The sequence below is a fragment of the Thermobia domestica genome, chromosome 16, assembly GCF_964235325.1.
Source record: "Thermobia domestica chromosome 16, izTheDome1.hap1.1, whole genome shotgun sequence".
NCBI classification, from domain to species: domain Eukaryota; kingdom Metazoa; phylum Arthropoda; class Insecta; order Zygentoma; family Lepismatidae; genus Thermobia; species Thermobia domestica.
This window is the reverse complement of record NC_137469.1, coordinates 141,637,197-141,659,470: the sequence shown is the minus strand read 5'-3', so window position 1 is coordinate 141,659,470 and position 22,274 is coordinate 141,637,197.

Sequence of the window (22,274 nt, the reverse complement as noted above, 5' to 3'; positions counted from 1 at the left end):
GGCAGTATTATGGAACATTGTTCTTAATACTTAATCCAAAACATTAACACACAGTAGGACCTACACATTAAAAAAAAAGTAGCATATCTAAATGTTTGCATTCAAAATATTTGTGAGTACTGCAATAATTATGGACACACCTGTACAACATGCACTGTGTGTAGATTAAACATACCTTATATAGTCTAAATATATGCCTACATAGCATAGTAAAGGTTCTAACATACTGCACTTGAAAAACAAGTCACATTAGTTTTTCCCTTTGGACATCAAAAATGATTTATGGAAGTGATTTTAACACTTGTCACAAGTTAATAATACATTGTTTCTTAAGTTTTTTCCATTGTTTCTTAACTTTTCATGATACCACTTGAAGCAATTCATACACTTAACCCAATCACCCATGTTGGTTGCTTCACTTGCACAGTAATACCCGTTACAGGCAGCACAATAATTTTTGGGATCTGCCATCTGACGTGTGTGAGGTTCGAGTGACTCATTTCGGTTGCAAACAATTCCTACAGTTTCCTTTGCATGCACATTACGTTTAAGTTTCTTGTTTTTGACACATGATGGACTGGTAATCTTTCGTTTCTTCTTGTTGAGAATTTCGATTTGTTGCGGGGTTGTTAGACATGTTGCACTTCTGGTAGTTCTAGTGTGTGTAGCCTCTTGACGGGTAGGAACAGGCATGATATCTTGAAATGACGTAGTTTGATCCCTACTTTTATCACCACTATGCACTTCTGCTGCAGCAATTCGTTCACTTCCTAAAGCAGTTTCTTGTGTTCCTTCAAATTGTTCGCAAGTACTGGTTGAAGGTTTTTCCAAAGTGTTGCCTGGGATTGTATCCACCTGGAACGCACTAATTGGTATGGCATCAGGGTTTAATGGATAAATTCCACATGTGCGGAAACCGTTCACTGCTGAACCCACAGTAGCAGCTTTACCCCACGCTGCAGCAAAAAGAGATCCAAAAACAAATTTACTTATCTTCCTTCCTCTATTCTGCCGAATGAAAGCTGAACACTGTTCATTCCAATAGTGCTTTAATGGCCGATATATTGCTCTGTCAAGGGGTTGTAGCCAGTGTGTAGTATGGCTTGGAAGGCACAATAGACCTATTTGATTATCTTCACAGAATTGAATTGCTTCAATGTTATTGTAGTGTGTTGTGTGACCATCTAATAACAGCAGAACTCTTCCTTGAGGCTTGTGGTGCTAAAAATGTTGTAACCAGAGCATAAATGCTTCCTCTGTCATGTATCCTGAATCAGTCATGGCAACTGCGGAGCCTGGTGGTAGCCCATCCTGAAATTCTTCTCTCATGCGAACACCCTTAAAAATGATAAAGGGCGGAACGTAAGCCCCTGAAGCACTCATACATCCCATTACAGTAACTGTTTCCCCCTTCTCTCCCGTAGTTAATGCATGCACCGATTTTTTGCCTTTAGCCGCCAACACTTTTCCCGCTTTAAATATCATTTGCAAACCCGTCTCGTCACAGTTGAAAATATGTGATGGAGGCAAACGATTACCTTCAGGTTCTTCCATTTGTTCATCGAGGAGTTTGAAAAATTTGTCACATTCAACTTTATTCAAAGAATCTGAATGTGCGTAAGAGAGGGGTTGAGCCTTTCGAACACTAACAACATTGTTCCGTTGCAGCAACCCATACAACCAATCATATCCTGCAGTTTCAGTGCGCGAACTAAATGCGTGTTTCAGTCCATTCTTCTCTGCATATTGATATGCGATTTTTCGAGTGTCAGCCATAGTTAGTGCAAAACCCTTTAATTCCAATTGCAATAAATGTCTTACTAAATCCTTCTCCGCTGAACCAAGTACTATGGGTCGTCCTAATTTTGGTCTATACATAACGTCTCTGTTGAGACGGTGCTGCAAAGTTCTTCACGGTACTCCGTATCTTTCACTGGCTCCATAAATGGTCATGCCTTCTCTAATAGCTGTCAGTGCTTCTTGCACTGCTTCCTCTCCGTAGGAACATCTCTGACTTCGTCGTTTGTATTCACGAACCATGGTCATTCATCTGAAAGTAGAACAAAACAAATCCTCAGAAACCAAATGCGAAAACTATTACTGTAACATATTTGTTAATTATAGTATGTTCTTTCAGTGGAGGAAATATTGTGTGTAATATGATGAGAATTGTAATGGGAAGAGAAACGATGATTGTTTCACTATAAGACATTATGCTAAAAGTGGTCTAAATCACTGTAATTTCATGGATTATTACTAATTGACGTAAACTTAAAGTTGTTGTTGATTGTGTTATTAAGATTCACGGAGAATAATAGACGATTCTATTATAATATATGAAGACGTTAACGAAGTAACTGTTGCTCGTATGGATGTTAAGAAAGTACTCTTACAGGAAACATTATCTACGATAGATATGTATGAATTCCTTGGAAGTTGTACAATTAGTTTACAATTATTATTATTAAAGTTACGTTGGACAATATGCTTGAAGGCGAATTACTTGGCCAACGCTATCAATTTGTACATCCATTCGGAATAAGGGGGATGTACACATTATCAATCTAGAATTTAGGATCTGTTTTGGGGGCGCGGTGGCTCAGTGGTGGAGCGTTCACCTCCGGTGCTTGGGGTCCCTGGTTCGATCCCAGCTCGCGCCGTGTGGACTTTGTGGTGGACAAACATCGTGCTCGTGGGTTTTCTCGGTGTTCTCCCGTTTCCTCCCACTTTCTTCATTCCACCATTTCACTCATCTCTCATCATCACCGTCTCCTTTAGCCTAACCGGCATAACCGTTGGACGTAAAACTACAGATTTCAATTCATTTCATTTTTCATTTCTAGGATCTGTTTTGTGAAGTTGAGGAAGCACTGATTACATGATGGAATAAAAGTGTTATAATATAATCTTTTGTATGTTCCTACTTACGTAGTTTTCGTCAATTATTCTACTTACCACCAGGCCCGCAACCAGAGGGGGCTAGGGGGCTTAGCCAGCCGTAAAATTTCCGTGGCCCCTCCGGACCTTAACACAAAATGCTATTATTAATACAAAAAAAAAAAATTAGGTATTCGTAAGATAATTTTTAATGACTTGGCCTTCCTATCATATTCATGCCCCCCCTAAACCTCTGTGACTGGTTTCGGGCCTGCTTACCCTAACGGTTATGACCAGTAATGATTTCAGAAAAATTTTCTCTGGATGGAATTTGAACATACAGGAAGTGAAAAACAGTTTAAAAATTAATATCCTACAAAAATTTCCGTGGGTATCTTAAGCATCCCAAAGGAAATTGTGCATCTCCTGGGAAAACATCCTATCAGGAAACCCTCTGAAATCATCACTAGTCACGAAGTGCACTTACAGTTACAATCGTGCAGTTATACTAGTGAAATCTCCCCCCCCCCCCCAACACACAAAATAGTTACGCTTTTATCACATCAGACAAAATATTAACATTAACGTTTGGGGTAATTTGCACATATGTGCATTTTATCCTTAGATATATATGCGCATTTACCCCCAAATTGTAAATTTTACTACCACTGGCAACCCTTAATTACAGATAAACTCTGCGGCCATTATGCTGAGTACGGACAAGCATGAATACCTCATGCTTCCATTCCACCTTGGAATTCTGTTCTAATAGTAATAGATTGTTGTTTGTAACTATATCTATAGTATCCAGGGGCGGATCCAGGGGGTGGCGATCGGGGCGATCGCCCCCCCCCCAGAAGAGGAAACTTTCTTATTTTATATATATAAATAAAACCCATCCCAAAGTTTGAAGCCCTTAAAAGTAGCAGTATGACAACCCACCGCCCCCCCCAGAAGTCGGTCCTGGATCCGCCCCTGATAGTATCTCAAAGTCATATCAGACCATATGAAAATAAATTTTATACACTCAAAGGATTACTTACCTACGAAAACTGCGTTTCTTCTTGCGGTACGATTCTTCCCTTTTGTGCTCTCGTGACATACAACTCAATTTGCTCAGTCTTGCCAGGCAGCCAAGAAACCTTGCCCTGTGCATTTTTTCAGTATGTGCAATTTACCCAGAACCACTCTATATTATTTCAGTATTAGTACATTTAATTTTTCTAATTACCACATTCTAATATTAATTTTTCTAATTCTAAATATCTGAAGTAAGAAATAAAATGAAAATATTAAATCCCTAATTGCAAAAATTAAAAAGAAAAAGAAAAGAAAAAAGAGAAATTTAACTATAAAATTATACGTAAATAAAAGAAGTGCCTTATTTATTCATTTAAGAAGGAAAAGTCTTTACACTAACTTGTTATTTTACTAGAAAATTAGGTATAATTTTAATTAAAAATAATTAAGTATAATACACCTTCTGACAGATTGCCTTGCAACATCTGCTTCTGTATGAAATGCATATTGGTTGATGTCATTCGCATCCATAGCACTAATATAAGGTGAAACACGCCTTCAGTTCTATTCCAAAGTAGTGTAGAACTGTAGCAGTCACAGTAATATTCCCACACGTGTTCTGTTTATATCGCATTGTTTTAGTACGAATTTGGAAACGTTTCTTTCAACACCGAATGTACGTTCTATTACACATCTTGTAGCAATACGGGCTCTAGTCTAGCGCCCTTCGGCTCCTATATGAAGTAGACATACAGGAGTCATAATATGTTTGGAGAGAGCCACCCAACCTCCTTAACAAGCAACCCATCATATTGTCCATTATTAAATTCTACAGCAACTCTAATATTGTCCCAAATGCGTGCATCATGTGTGGAACCCAGCCAACGGCTTACAATGTTCAAAAATTTTATATTGGCATCACAAATGATTTGTGTATTGATAGAAAATAAATTTTTGTTATTTCTATATAGTTCTGCTTGTGCTCCAGAAGTACAGAAGGGTATATATATACATAATCTATGACCCCCTATGACATTCGGCAATCCACCAATTCGATAGAATTCCCTTTTGTTCATTGATATATTTTCTTGGTTCTGTGGCATGGATACATACAGTGGCTTTAAGGCAATAGAACTGTCTATCACTCTGGTAAAAGCTTTTCCAGCAGTTAATGAGATCCCCTGCTACAATTTGATAAGTGTGTACACTCATGTTCAAAACTATTGTCGCATGTCTATAAATATGTTGTAGGAATATAATTTGATAACGAATTCGCCCGGTATTTCTTATAATGTTAATATGTGTATAATCAGCAAAGACATGTATGTGGCAAATTTCATGTCAAAAGAGCAGTAAATAAGAACAATAAAACAAAAATAAAACGTTCTCATTCATTTAGCAACATTTTGTTTTATTAATTCTTATTTTCATATTTATAATTTTTTCCTATGAAATTAACCACAAATATACATTTCCCGATTATACACATAGTATCAGTATTAAAAGTACCCTGCAAAATCGTTATCAAATTATATTCTTACAAGAAGACAGTTATAGATATGCGACAATCATTTGGGACATGAGTGTACCAATGCGAAATATTTGCAAGCCACAAAAGAAGTTGCAGCTAGGAGACAGAGCACGGTTCCTATCAGAATTATGCTACAGTTACGGCTCCAACATACCAAACAGCGACTTGAAAGATTCCGTACGAAACCAAAACCGCTCTTTGAAACCATTGTCGTTATACATCGTAAATGGATCTCTTCTCTCCATTAAAACCCTCATTCTTGGGATGTCTATCTCATCCTCCATCTCCGTATATTCTTCGTAGTCCAGATAATCCATAGAATTAGATATATAACACGTAGAAACCAAAGAACACACTTTACTCTCTAACTTTACTCCTACTACTGATTACGAGTAAATTTTGACCCTATTTACTCCTAAAGTTACTAATGTAGTAGTGTACTCTATGATGGTGCTCTCCACCACTTGTGGAGTAAATAAATTTACTACAGTAGTAAATGAAAATTTTACTTCTGTAGTAATTTACTCCTTTAGTTCAGTACTCTCAACTGGAAGTCGCCGATTTCCTTCTCTCTTAGTAAGTTACTACTTTAGTTTCACTTACTCTTAGTTGGTGCTCGCCACCCTAATGGTACTGGGACGCTTGCGGTACTATTCGAAATACGAGTACCTTCTTATTCTCCAACTTAAGAGAGGGCATTTTCGGGTGTTCAGTTAGAGGATAAGCACAGAGTATCAACTGCTATGCAAAGACCAAATTTTATAACATTGGTATAGCCAGCAAGTTGTTCTAGGGCAAAATAACACGACCTTTTTAGGGGAGTTGGGGACTTTTGTATACTAAAAGGATACTAAAACTCTTTCAGAATATAAAATCATTATTAACTACCATACATACATAAACTTTTCTCAGAACACTAAGAACATGTAAACTCAAATATAAGGATCACTACCAGGGGTCTTCAACCCGCGGCCCACTAAAATATTACCTATAATCATGGTAAGTTACATTTCATCACCTTCTTCCGTTTAGGAGAAACTGGTAAAAGAGAAATGATAAATTTTTGAATTATTATGACTCTTGCCGGGCCACATATTTCCATTCTGTACATTATTTGAGGTATACTGTCTAGAGGAAGATGAGAACCTTGGTTAGTTTCAGTCAATTCCTGACAACAGGATAGTTCAAGTTTGGCTTATTCCCTCAAATATATTTCCTTATGATGCAAAAACTGGATTTACAGCGTTGTACTTCTCAAAAGCGACCACCTTATGTTTTAAATTGAAATACAAAGGAGGACCGAGCCAAGATTTTAACTTTTTCCAGACAATTCTGCCACATAACTACATTCCCCCCTTTCTTATTGTTTCCATTTTTAGAAGTACAAGGCCGTACACTCCGTTTCCGCATTAATAGTAACTGTATCCAAACCAAAAAAAAAAAAAAAACTTTAACTACCTGTAGTCAGGAATTGACTGGAACGAGTCAATGATCTCTCCTTTCCCCCAGACAAACAATGTTTAGAATGGAAATATGCTGTCGGGCCTTAATAATTCGAAATACGCAGAGGCTGCAACACTGCACATGTGGAGTCCATGGCGATCTCACACACTTTCCAGCGCTGTCGCAGCAGAAGGTTCAAGACAGTGAGAAGTGTGCTGAAGCTGTGTAAGCGCTAAGGCATGAATTCTCTACAAGATTTCAAGATCTCCGGTCACAGAGCAACATGTTTCAGATATTCTCCAGGCCATTTACTGTAGATGTCGAAAGTGCCTCAGGCAACATGCGAATGGAACTAATTGAGATGCAGCGTAGTACTGAACTCAAAGGAAAATTCAACACTGTGGACTTGATAAAGTTTTACTCCAAATATGTGAAAGACGATGAATTCCCAGTTTTATACAATCATGCCCTTTTTATTGCCTCTCGATTTGGTACAACTTATGCATGTGAACAGCTCTTTTCCAAAATGAAAAATGAGAAATCAAAGTTACGCAATTGAATGACTGATGCACATCTTGAAAACTGTCTGAGAATAGCATAATCCAATTTCAAGGCAAATATTGACATGCTAGTGAAAAACATGCAATCACAGAGTTCTCACTGATTGTAACAATGACGATTTGTTTATGTGTGTGTGAGTGGCGAAATTATTTTTAGTTTGGCATGAAAAAGTTTCATTATGCTTGTTTCCTATGTTAGATGTACAATAATTAATACTTTAGAATTTAATATAGTTTCTGTTGTTGCAAGAAATATACAATTTGTGTGTGAGCTTTCAACCTGTCAATCTGCACTTACGTTGTCTGAAAAAAAAAAAGAAAAAAAAAAAAGAATAGTAAATGTATGACAAATATTGATATGTTAGTAAAGAAAAATCAATCGCAATGTTCTCACTGAAAATACAAATAACTTTTTGGAAAAATAATTTTTAGTTAGAAAAAGTTTAACTATATTTATTTCTTATATATTATTTATAATAATTAATAATTTAGAAAAATTTTACAGTGTTCGTTTCAACTCTTACGAGTAATTTACGATTTGCAATTGAACTTTCTACTTGTCAATTTGCATTTATGTTTAATGAGAAAAAACAAGCAGTATCTTTTATTACTGAATAACAGCACATATATATATATATATATATATATATATATATATATATATTTCAATTACTTTGTGGACTTGACCGGAACCGTGAGGCCCGGCAGTCTTTTATGATTATGAAAATGACCCGCCATACGAAAAAGGTTGAACACCACTGACTTATACAGAAAAGTGAAAAAAAAAAGAAGCATTTACTAGAATACATGGTAGACACATCCTAAAATATAAATAAATGCTTGTTGGCGATCGGCCAAAACTTTAAAAAAAATGTAAACAAATTCTTATTTGTGATTGGTCAAACGCCTGTCCATGATATTTAAAAGGAACTTCTAGAAATATTTCTATTTTTTGTTTCCTTTTATAGGTTCCATTAACACTTTTCAGTAACTATCTGTCAGTGTTTACTCAAAGTTGAAATATAATGTTCTTCTTTGTTCGTTTTCAACATATTGAGATATTTCTAATTGCAGTATCTCGGAATTATCCGAAGAGTAACTTGCCTGTGGAGTGATTTATCACATGTCACTCATTTTGCACACAGTTGTCCATTATTATGAGTATATTTAGGGTTTTTTTTGGTCAGATCTAGCTCGGAATAAGTATAAGAGACAAAGTCAAAACCAACGTTCAATGAATTAATAATTTATTTTCATGAATTATAATAGAGTTCAATTAGTACATTAGAGATAAATAAATAACAGTAACACATAATGTTAGTGCAGAACACATTCTGAAACTGATTTATAGTCATTTATAAGTTCCAATTCCTTAACATTCTTCCACAAACACTGATTAAAATGGCAATTACACCAACTAATGTGCGTTTCCTGTGGAAACGGTATTCTTTAAGATGTTATTGCTGCTTGCTCGAAATCCAATTTGATTAATTTTGGATTCCAATCATTAATATTAACCTTCGTCAAACTGAAAAATCCCTAAAAAAGTTGTACTAGCTCTTGTTGGAAAGAGAAGAAAGATCAAAGGGACAATATTTGTATCCTTTAAGTTATGTCTCTCGTCAACATTGTTCAATATATATATATATATATATATATATATATATATATATATATATATATATATATATATATATATATATATATATATATATATATATATATATATAATTTCAAGAAGAGATACTATCTACCACTTAACCCTCCACTAAAACCAGGAGAGTCGTAGAAATTTACTACAACTAAGAGTTTCAATATGGATCACCTTTTAGCAAAAGTGGTAATAGGTAACCAGAAAATTTAATAATAACTATCTAAACTTTCGCTCTCTACATAGCACAACATTCACTTATGAGTATGAATCTTCTTGTCATTCCTCATACCGTCTATACATGTCAGTTTACATACACAAGTGAAAGAAGTCTTGATGAAAATCGGCAAGGGGTACCATACGATTATCTTTTCAATATTTCGCACTGTTTGCAAGATTTCAACCTACGTCCGGTTGGAGTTTCTAATGCATGTATGATCAGGGTTTTCTTCTTCTTGTATGAAATATGTAATAAGCAAATACATTATATACACAATTAATTATAATGTCAGTTTTATGGTGTTCATTGGGCAAAACACTCCAAACAATAAAGATTCATCTTAGACTGGAGAAATGGTTATCCTTCGTTTTCGATTATCATTTGGCCATGAAACAAACGCCGGAGTGATATACTAGTCCCATATACAATTGTATGGTGTTGGAATGTATAACTCATAGGATATGATGTTTTTTTATGTTAACACTTCCAGTGTGCCTCTAAAAAACGTAATAAAGAAATAGCGACCATATTTTTTAAATATTCAATTAGAACTGGGAAATCTATACAAAATTTGGAATCCACCAGTGAAAATGGAACGTTTTTAGCAATTGTAGTTTTCGAGATCTCATTGTTTAAAGGATTGTAGACAAACATATAAACGTAGCATTTTAATATACAGATCAGTGCTTCTCAACCTAATTTCTATCACGACCCCATTTTATCACATTATCTTGCCAGCGACCCCTTTATAATTTCTGGTTTGTAATAAGCTTGTGTGGGACTTTTAATATACATATTGCGGAGATCTCATGATATCCAAGGGTAAAAGTGAGGGGAAACGCGGTAGGACGCCCTTACCCCACTTCCAAAGAGATATCTACGATGTCCCTCCACTTCCTAAAAAAAATACAATTGGTAAAAATAGACACAGGCTAGGCGTGACGTCATCCGCCCCTCTACCTTTTCAGATCCATTTTCACCCCTGGCGATATCTATCTATTTCTATAATGGTAGAATCCATTTCTTATATATAGTGAACACAGTAACTTCCCTAAAAGCGAATGGATTAAAATCAAATTTTGGCAATTCATTCATATTACAAATATCGAATCCGATTCACCATACTGTTTCAAAATGGAAGACGTTTGAAAATTTTAAAACTTTATAACTCTGATAATCTTGAGTTATATCATAAAAGCATAAATTGGTTTCTAAGTTTGGTTAAATAAACTTGGACAGCTGTTTAAAAAAATTGAGTATTTTAAATGACTTGATAATGTACGTCACAAAGATTGAACCTTACATTGCCGCACTAGAGAAATCATACCATGCTCGGGTATCTCATTAGGTTTCAATTTTAATTTTATTTCAATATGCACGTTTTGTTGCATTTGTATTTTTCTGGTATTTCAATATGGAAGTCTCGTTAATTTTATATCGTACCCCTTTCATTTCAATTGATTTTTAAACAACTCAGCACCTTTTGAAAATGTTTAGTAGACTTTTTTTTTCTTTTAGTCTTTAACAGTATGTGTAAAAATAAAAATATGCCTATCGGTACAAAATTCAAAACAATTTTTAATTTTTTCAGTTGTATTTATCTCTTCAGCTTATTTTTGCAACCCGTATGAAACCCTCTCGCGAATCCCCTAGGGGTCTCGATCCCCAGGTTGAGAAACCCTGATATAGATAGCAAAATAATGAGTGTGTATGTGGGTGTGTGTGGACTTGATTTTGCATAGAAGGAAGTGACATTAAGCCAGCAAATTTCGTACCCGAATAGATCTAATCGCCCACACAACACTCGTTTTGGCTCAGGGAGGGGGATGTTACAACTAATATACGAATTTGATATCCCAAAAGAGGTTAAATGTCGGTTTCAATCTCAGTAGCAGAAACGGTCACAGATGATTAGTTCCTTTTATATATAAATAGATTTAGCACACCACGAGTAGGTTTAATCTCTTCATTTTCTGATAAGAATACTGAATTCCTATTATTTCGAACAGGGCATTTTTTAAGCTACCTTTTTGTATCCAAATGGATACCTAGGCCCAGCACTTGGATACCCAGGCCCAGGAGTTTGGATACCCAGTGAACTTCATAAATATTTAAAATACTGGAAGAGTACTTAACAATAAATTATCTGAATTACTGTAAATTTAAAATTACTTCAATATACTTTGGTTATGTGACTATATGTATTAGCTTGTATTCTGTGGATAGGTTAAAATTTGAGAGCTTCATTCCTGAAATTTCTCTTTCCTTCGTTTCGCGTAGTCATTTATCTATCTCGAGATACTAGCACTTTCATTCTACTCTAATACAGAGGAAGTTAATAGACAGATTAAAGAGGTAGAAAGGTTGAAGCCAAACTCTCACATGAGTATCGGTCCAAATGACGTTTGGATTATATATATACACCTTTCAAATAGTCTCTGAGAGAAAATAACAGAAGAAAACAACTTTCTTATTTGGATATTTAATTTTTATGAAATGGAATTTTTACTTATCCTTAGCTTACAATACTGTTTTGCTTTGTTACAATTAAGGCTCACTATTTCTGATAAAATATTGAGAAAAGAATCTATACAACAATTTTGGGGAACACTTTGTGTTAGGACAATAGCCACTTACATTAAAAAAAAAAAAAAAAAAAAAACAGCGATATGTAGATTAACAAGGAGCTGTTGATTCAGAGTGTCGGTGTCGATGGTTTTTAGTGAAAATCTCTCATGCCGAATGATTAATGTAGCTACGTGAAATCAAAGCCAGGATTGTCGTCTGTCGTCTAAAAGGTAGGCCCACGTATTAGAACATATTTGAGGCTAAGCTAACCTGTCTATTAAAGAGGAGGTTATTGTAAATAGGAAGGAACTAGAGCGACAGAATTAGTTAGGATTGTATGTTTTCTGGCGACAATTGAATATCGAGTTTCCTAGAATACATTTCCGTTTTATTGAGAAGAAGCGATCACGGACGACTTTTCCTTTAAAGTCAGATTGTATTTTATTCTTTACCATAACGTAATATTTTCATACATCCTACCATCACACCGATCTACTACGCACTATATTGTTGATATTCATTTGATGTGACGCATATTAAGTTATAAACTTTCATAAAACAACTTTTGATTTTTTGCTTAGGTTGGGTTATATTGAGTACATTGACTATGCATACATAATTTTGAAGTTGTTATTTTAGAGGCCTGTTGAGACTAGCTTCCAGCTATTCCTGAGCTACGCTTGTGCATTCGTAATATGGTTCTTTTTCCAGAGATTCCCAATTCTCATTATCGCCCAATTCCAGTCTGCTCAAAGATTGTTCAGCAGACCTAACCTGTTTTATCCTGGCCTAACATTTCCTGGCAACAACACATTTCATGTCTGTTATGGGCAATATCGGTAATTGAGATTTGTTCAGGCAAATTTTATGACAATAAATAGTGGCACAAACTTGTAAGACAGTGGGATTGTCTATTAAGTATAAAGCGCTATTTTTAACGATTTTTGAACCAATTTGTTGCAGTTAGCTTCAGTGGCGGATTTACACCGGCGGGGAAGGGGCTGACCTCCTCCAAAATTTTGGGATTTCTATAGAAAACGAATCAATTGTTACTTATTACCTTTGTTACTTATTACCTTCAAGTACCTCCCTTAAAATTTTAGGATTTCTAAACACGAAGTATTCCAAAGAGAAGCCCCTACTAAAATATTTTTCTAAATTTGTCGCTGGTTACCTTTGTGCACCTCCCTTTTTTTCCCCCTATTTCCAGATATTAGAACCTCTAATACTCAGATTATAATCACTGGGTATTTTCCCGTTTTTTCTTCAGCGCGAGTTTTCTTAAATATTGCCAGAAATGTTTCTTTTTCTTTGGTAATTTTACGATCAGTGAGATGCTACAAAATGGCGACAGTTAAATTGTTAAAAAGAATCCCTTATGTCACAAAGCATAACAAATTGTAAACCTTTTTCATGCTCTGTAGCGTTACATAATGGACAGTCCTAATAGTATCTAATGCCGAAATCTCTAATACACCGCATGCATTCTATTTTCATAGGAAAAGTATGGCTACATGCAATGCTCCTGCATTGATGGCGATGTGTTGAATTGGAAATGAAACGGTTAGCAGAAGTCTGACGAATACGTCATTTTATGTCATTATTTCAAACGTGTACATTATACAAAAATGTGCTTTAAAAACTCTGTGCGGTTGAATTTTACTATTATTGTCAAGGGTCCTTTTGTGCCTGGATACCCAGTAGTGATTTCTTAAAAAATGCACTGGTTTCGAAGACAACCATTCTTTCGTAGTGTGAAACGAAAATCACTTCTACACACTTTTCAAAATATTGCGTGAGTCAACGAATAATGCTTAAAACTCTCTCTGTAGTTGCTTGTCTTACAGTTAGAAAAAATCTCATTCAATTCCTTTGTGATGTTTATATCCTTAAACTTTGTTCAAACCTACATATTTTATGAAATCGGTGAGGCTACAGAGGATAATTTTTATCAGGACCAAACACCAGAGTTCTACATTAATGGCTTACGGCAGATCAATCATCTTTGTCGAAAATATATACACTGGAACGGATTTTGTAAACGGAAGGGCTAATGAAGCTGCACAACCTGAGTCTTCTATCTTTCTTATTCTCTCAAAGGTATAAACTTCATGAACGTCCCTAGTACAAATATTTCCAAATGTTTCTACTTCTTTCAGTCACGGGTGCACCCACGTGGGGTCAATCGGGTACGGATTCCTTCCAAAATTTCATAACTCGAAATACATGTGTATGCTTTCTTAATATTTGTTCAGCAAAGAATTGATTGATCTTTCTTCCTTTTTCTTTTTCTTTTTCTTTTTTCTTTCTTTTTTCTTTTTTTCTTTCTTTTTTTTTGATTTTACACTTCCTCTACACTCTTTCTTATAAAACAATCAAGATCTCTCTTTTAATTTTTTCTCGAAAATATAGATGGCAGTGCTTATCAATTACTTTATGCCTTTTCGAATGTAGAGTTGAGTTGATTTTGAGTTTAATGTCCCGTTCAGCAGCGAGGCTATATGAGACGTGGACCTACTGATTAACGTGGAATCCGAACCACATGAGCTCCCACCGGGAATCGAACCCGGGCCTCCCACGCCAAAGGCGTGTACGCTAACCGCTTAGCCACGGAGGAGCTCTCGAATATAGAATAACGCTGGTTCAATAAAACATATGTACCTAATTTGTTGTAGTATTGTACTCCTCGAACTTTGGGCAATAATTTCTAGGTGAGCGCCTGCATCATTAACATTGGATCTTGAAATTTCTAGTTTCCATGAGGATTTTCAGAATTCCCTCAGTAATCGAGAGTTTACATATATATATATATATATATATATATATATATATATATATATATATATATATATATATATATATATATATATATATATATATATATATACAACAATTATGTTAATGAGAAAATGGAATTAACAATTGATTTTTCTTGATATTTTTCTGAAGATAAATTAAGGAGACTAGACCTCACTAGCCCTTTGCCTTGATGTACACTGGGGGCCGAGGTACCTCAGTGGTAGACCGTTTACCTTGGGTCCCTGGTCCGATCCTAGCTCGCGCTAAGTGGACTGTGGTGGACAAATGCCGTGTGCGAGGGTTTTCTCGGGGTTCTCCTGTTTCCTCCCACTTTATTTATTCCACCATTTCGTTCATTTCTCATGATCATCCTTTCCTTTAGCCTAACCGACATAAGTGTGCGACTTAAAACTAAAATATTTTATTTCGTTTCATTTCATTGATGTACGCTTTAAAGGTTAAAACCACACTTAATTAAAAGTGTAGTATTTATTATTATTATTATTATTATTATTATTATTATTATTATTATTATTATTATTATTATTATTATTAAAGTTTGCCAGAGAACTAATGTGCAGTTACACAAATATTAATGCTTAAACATAAATATTGCTTCTGGCTGTTAATGCCAGTATGCTTCATATGGATTACAAGTAAAGCCTGTTGAATATTACAACTGTCTGTACACTCGCCAAGTGAACTTTGCGGTGGACAAACACCGTGTGCGTGGGTTTTCTCGGGGTTCTCCCGTTTCCTCCCACTTTCTTCATTCCACCATTTCATTCATTACTCATTATCACCGTCTCCTTTAGCCTAACCGGCATAATCGTGGGACGTAAAACTCAAAGATTTCATTTCATTTTTTTGTCTGCACACTGAATAGTTATTAAATTAGATTGTGCTTGATATGGAATAAATTCTCTTGTATTATATATATACTTAATTACAACGTTATTTATATTTAATACGTTAATTATGTTAATTTGATTTGATTTGATTTTAGTTTAGCGTCCCTTTCAGCAACGAGGCTGTACGAGACGTGAACCTACAGCTTAAAGTAGGATCCGAACCACAGGAGCTTCCACTGGGAACCAAATTCGGATCTCTAATGCTAAAGGCGGATACGCTAACCACTCAGCCACGAAGGAGCTCTCCCATGTTCTTAGTAATAAACAGCAAAGCATGTTCGTGTTCAGCATCATCGCTGGCCGTTTCCAAGTAAAGGCAAGCAGCGAACGTAGCGGAGCGGCGATTTTTTACTATTAGGAGCGTAGATCATAGACCGAGATATTTCCCTTTTATCGCAAAGATAGGATAATAGTTTCCTGGAAATACTAGGGCCTATAGATGTTCTGATCAAACCATCTATATACAAGATCTACTAATTGCTCACGCAATTTACACCGCTACGTATTTTCCTCATTCTAATTTTTAAATGAGTACTTTGAACTTTATTCTTGATTAGTATATTTTACAGATATTTTTTTTTTCCTTCTGATATGAATTCAACCAACCATCAATTGTCTGTAGAATATTCTCACTAACTGAAGCCTGATAAAGACAATGTTACCTATATGTGGTTTGTCTTCACTATGGTTTCTCATAAGTTTGACTGCAAGTAATGTGTGTGTCAGTATTAGGCATATGTGTGTCACCGTTAGTTGATAAACATCGTTTAAATGCACTCGACTACATAATAGTGGACCTTTTGCATGTATACTGTATAAATAAGTGAACAATCTGTGGCAGCAGAATAAAAGCTATCAACTGTTATTGGCAACAAACATGCTGTTAGTCAGTATGTTTCAGTAATAAAAATACATTTCAGTAATGTATAAAAACATTTATCTACATTTTCCCGATAAGTACGCATGAAAATTTTGCCTCAAGCATCTTATTTTGTTCAGTTCGATCTATTCTACTGAATAACATGTTTCTTTTCATTAAACAATATTAGGTTATGTAAAGTTATTTTATGTTAGATGAGGACTCAATGACTTAGAGGGAGATCAATGTTTGGCGCGCCACGTGTCTTCAAGAGTGTGACCAGGAACAGGGGAAGGTGGATATGTTGCCCGCAGTGCCCACTCTTCCTAGGAGTTGGTTGATAATTTGCACAGGAAACTTAATCTCTTCGGAAAAGCTTCTATGTCGGTTGGCACCTTGCCTACAACATTTTAAGCGGTCGGGCTAAATTGGGCAGCTCCGTGGCGTATTGACTGTTCTGCTGTGTGCAGAATACCTGTACATTTACTTAAGAAAGAAAAAAAAAACTGGCTCTTCGTTTGTTGAAGAACGAACAATTGTCAATCGAAATGAAGAAACTTAAAGTGTTTATTGGAATAACAAATGCACATAGCGTGTATACTGTAATAATAATGCTATTCATAAAATATGGTCTGAATTTATGATGTGCAATTTTGTAAAGGAACAATGACTTGTAATTGCTTTATTGAAATAATGATATGACACTGTTATGACACTGGTTATGGTTATGACACTGTTCCGCCAACCTGATGAGAAATAGATACAATAGGTATCACAGAAATAAATTATGACATATCCTTTCCGTTTAGTTAATGATAAGGATATACAAAATTATTGAGGACAAATTGTCCACCCATGAGTATTTAAGGCTGTTCAAAATCCTGGACGTTAGAGTGTTGCTGCATGGACGTTAGAGTTAATATTCTAGATATCCATTTGCTATCTAACGTTACCTGTGATTGACCCATATGATTCTGCACCTGGTGATCAAATACTTGTGAGTTGCTCATAACGTTAAGCACAGAAGTATGACTCTTACTCTTTGACACACCCTTAGTATAACTTCAGTCCAAACAATTATCATCAATTAAAATTAATTATCAATTAACATCCTTGCCGAGTCTTACTAAATTTCGACATTAATCAAACTTTTAAAGTTCCGTCATAACGATATCTTTTCTTGTTCGTTGTTTCTAATACTTATGGATTAAGTAGATGCATAAGAGCTACTACTTGAAAAGTTTATTACTTATTTATATGTTTCATATTTACACTTGGTTATCGTGAAGATGGACATACTGGTGAGAATCTGTATCTACTTGCTTTTCTTCTTATAAACCATTATAGCTTAGTAGCTGAAATGCCCGTTCTTCGTGCTCTAGAATAGGTTTATGGGAAATATTTGAATGCCCTTCCCCTTTAGAACATTTATTCCAATGAAAGTGTAATGATATAAATACAGAAGATACTTACTTTTGATATAAATAATAAAACACCCTCTCCTCACAGAATACGCCTTTAATCACATTGATATGATTAAAAATCTTAGTGTAAAATGGGTACTAACTATCTTCCAAAAGTCATTTCAAACGTGTTAGACGTTCTCCTGACCAGAAAACTATGAATTCGACGCAAATCTAAGTCATCTTTAACATTTTTTCACCTCCTCGTTCACTCTCTGCCGATGGAAATGAACTTGGACATAAACGAATTGGGAGCAGTAATATCCACTTCAGCGACCCCGAAAACTATGGATTCGGTATTAATATTGGACATTTTTGATTATTTTTTCATGCCAGTAATTCTCCCCTTCCCGCCAGTGGTACTAATGGAGGCTAACTTGAATTCAAACGACATCGAGAGTGTTGCTTTTGATGTCAGAGACCCCAAAAATTATGGACTCTCACTAATATAAGTCGTTTTCGATCGTTTAATTTAATTTAATTTTATTTAACGGCAGAGTTAAGGCTATATTTGCCTTTTCTCACACTCAACCAACTAAAATGTATACAAGATATACGTACTACCATTGTCATCTAATCCATAAAGATTACAATTACTACATTAATGCATATGTACACACACATATATTGACAACCTGCTCAATTCGTGCCTTGAAATGGGGATGCGATATTTGAATCGAGCAGATCACCTTCCACTCACCATCTAGAATGAGTGGGCAAGTTACTGTTTTCTATGCGAGAGGTTTTGCATAAAGCATATTTCTAACGGGGATTAAGTTGGAATGATAACACATAAGTTCAATGAATAATTAACAATTGTATTTCTTATTTGAAAGTGTGTTGCTTGTGTAAATGTCGTGGATAGAATCGGATATCTAGAATCTTTGCCAGAAGAGCAATGCAACCAAGCATTGAGCATTTGTACTCTGAATTTGAAGTCACACATACCTTGATTGATGTCTTCGGTTGATGATCCCTGATGATGCTCTCCTGGGTTGATTATGAGATGTCGATATCGCCAAGTTGATATTGTAGCTGACAGGCGTCACTCTGGTCAATAAATGGTCCACATTGGAGATGGCGTCTCAATCCAATGCTCTGGTATAACTAACGTTAAATGTTAGTTGACTGAAGATCGGCGCATTGAGACTGTAAACTGGAGTCTCAACGTTGTGATTGACTTTGTACTTTCAAATCACATTCAAAGACTTAGCAGTGTTTAACTTCTCCTTCTAATGACTCGGTACTACCCCACGAATAGGCTCAGTACTACTCCATCTAAAGGCTCGGAACTTCTCTATCAAAAGACTCGGAACTTCTCCATCTCGAGACCTCCTGTCCCTTGGTTTTGTTTCAGAATTCACTCCAGGAATTCGGTGGCGTCGTCTGACGTCAGGCACGTGTGTCCTCCTTTTTTTTGGAAAAACAAAGTTCTTCCTCATTTCGAGAACAAAAACTGCAACACTCGGAATGCTCTGATTTCCCGATTCTAGGCAATTTCTACATATCCGTGAATGTGTCTCGTGTTCACAAACATTGTACAAATGCAACTCATATAATTTTACAGAATGTTATAGCCGACGCATTTTATAAATTTCTTTCCTGCATTCGCAGACTACCAATTATGTGTTATTGTTTGTTTTTATCTGCTGACGGCAAAATATTTTACAATCTTTCATTGACCTGAATTATGACTGTTATTTTCCTTCACCAAACAACAATTTTAATATCTTACATAAATCCAATATTCTCAAAAATAAATAAAATTAATCATTAAATTATGATTTTGTTAATTAAAATACTGGCTCTGCCTGATTTAACAGTGTACCCGAAGTGAGCGCTCTATCACTAAGCCACCATGCTCCCTGTCATTAATCTTACGGTGTTTATTATTAAAGGGACGGATTTACTTGGATTGTGGATGAAAGCTATCACTTACTATTTTTTGCACTTATAGGGTCTATACATATAAGTGTTATTTCAGAAAACAATGAAGTCTAACAGAGATTGAGGAGATAAGCTGAAGATAACGCGCTTGCACGACTAATAATATTTATTTATTTATTTATTTAACGGCAGAGTTAAGGCTATGTTTGCCTTTTCTTACACTCAACTAACTCAAATGTATACAAGATATACGTACTACCATTGACATCGAATCCATAAAAATCACAATTGCTACATTAATGCATATGTACATACACACATATATACCCCTACACACGAATATGCTCCCTTACATACCCCCTCCCACGCCATATCCTCATACTATTTATCATAAAAACAAGAAAACTATACATACAGCATACACAGAACGATACATGTATTCTTAAAAGTATACTACCTTACATTCCCTCCTCTCCCATACCTTCCCACAAACCTAGTATTATAGATACATACCTCAAGTTTCTGTTTACATTTGATTGCTACTGCTCATCTTTGTGAAGAAAGAAAGAAAGAAAGAAAGAAAGAAAAAAGAACATCATTCCCGAGATTGGTGTACATTGGCTAAGGCTATCAGATATTGCTTCAAATTTCTCTTGAATGTCGCAATTGAGGGTGAATTCCTTACATCTGGTGGAAGTCTGTTCCATTCTCTAATACCAGAGATTGTGAATGAATTAGCCATTTGATTCGTATTATGACGAGGTATCGACAACAGTGTTGATCTGCTAGAGCGAGTATCACGATTGTGGCTATCTCTAACATACTGCAGTTTATTGTAAAGATATATAGGTACACCAAATTTCAAAACTTTAAATAAAATTGTCATTGATTGGTATATGTAGCGAGCTTGGATGTTTAGCCAGCCCAATTCATTAAAAAAAAAGGCGTCAAGTGATCAGAACGTTTGAGATTAAAAACAAACCGAACGCATGCATTCTAAACCCTCTGTAACTTTCTTAGCGCTTCTTTATTTACATTGCCATAAGCTCCAATGCAATAATCAATATGTGATAGTACGAGGCTTTGTACTATAGATGCCTTAATTGGATAAGGCAACATATTTTTCAAACGGTACAGAGAGTGCAGTGCACCAAACGCCTTTTTGCATACATGATTTATATGATCCACCCATAGAAGATTCTGATCAAATATGAGGCCAAGATTTTTCACTTTTTCATCAAAACCTATATGTGTCCCATTTAATGTAATTTTAGGAAGCTCGGTGCTCTGCAGTCTGGAAAGGATATTTCTCGAACCAATTATGATACATTTAGATTTATTGGGATTTAGATATAAATTATTAGATTGCGCCCAGGCACTTATGCGTTTCAGGTCTAAATTTATGAGTGAGATAGTGTCATTTATGTCTCCAAGATCAGTCGATGTATATACTTGAACATCATCTGCATATAAGTGATATTTAAGGTGGCGAATTTGTTGAGACAAGTCATTTATGTATCTAGAGAACAGGATCGGTGCTAAGACCGTCCCTTGACTAACTCCACAGTGCACTGTTGTCCATGAACTTTGATTGTCCAGAACAGAAACACGCTGATATATATTTTGAATGTACGAACGAAACCATTTAACCGACGTATCTGTGAAATTAAAGAGTGACTTAAGTTTTGTTAAAAGAATTTCGTGATCGACCGACTGGAATGCTTTAGTGAAATCTAAAAGTAAAAGTATTGTGAATTGTTTCTTGTCTATGCTTTCTCTAATGTCATCTGTAATTTTTATAAGAGCCGTATGTGTGGAGTGTCCTTTTTTAAAACCAGACTGATATGGACATAAGAGATCATGGGAAGTTATAAAATCAGACATTTGATTTAATACAATATGCTCCAAAACTTTCCAAATACGCGGCGTCACGTTTATTGGTCTATAATCGTTCGCCGTTATTGGTTGTGCAATTTTCTTGAGGGGATGAATGAGAGAAAATTTCCACTGGCTAGGAAAACAACCCGAAAGTAGAGAGGAATTACATATGTCCATTAAAGGGAACAGAATATATCTCGTGATCTTCTTAAGGAATTGTAGTGGGATGTCATCAGCCCCTATTGAATTGGATGTAATTTTTTTCAGAGCTACCTCTATTTCTGGGACAGAAACCGTTCTAAATTTAAATTTTTCGTGAATGCTTGGGTTTTCGCGTATGTTTTTCAAAGTAGATCGTTTTTGTGCAACTTCCCTTTCTTTTCCTCTAGGAATCCTAAGGGGTCTTCCTTCCAACTGGAAGCTGACCGTGGACTCAAAGGGAACGAAAACTGTCACCAATCAACTTAGGAATCCCCAAAACTATGAAATCGGCACTAGTATCAGTCATTTTCAATTATGTTCATATGTCACCATTCCCTTCCCTCAGGAAGGAAATCAGGATTTAAATGTCATCCGAAGTGTCACAGTTCATCCCATCGATCCCGGA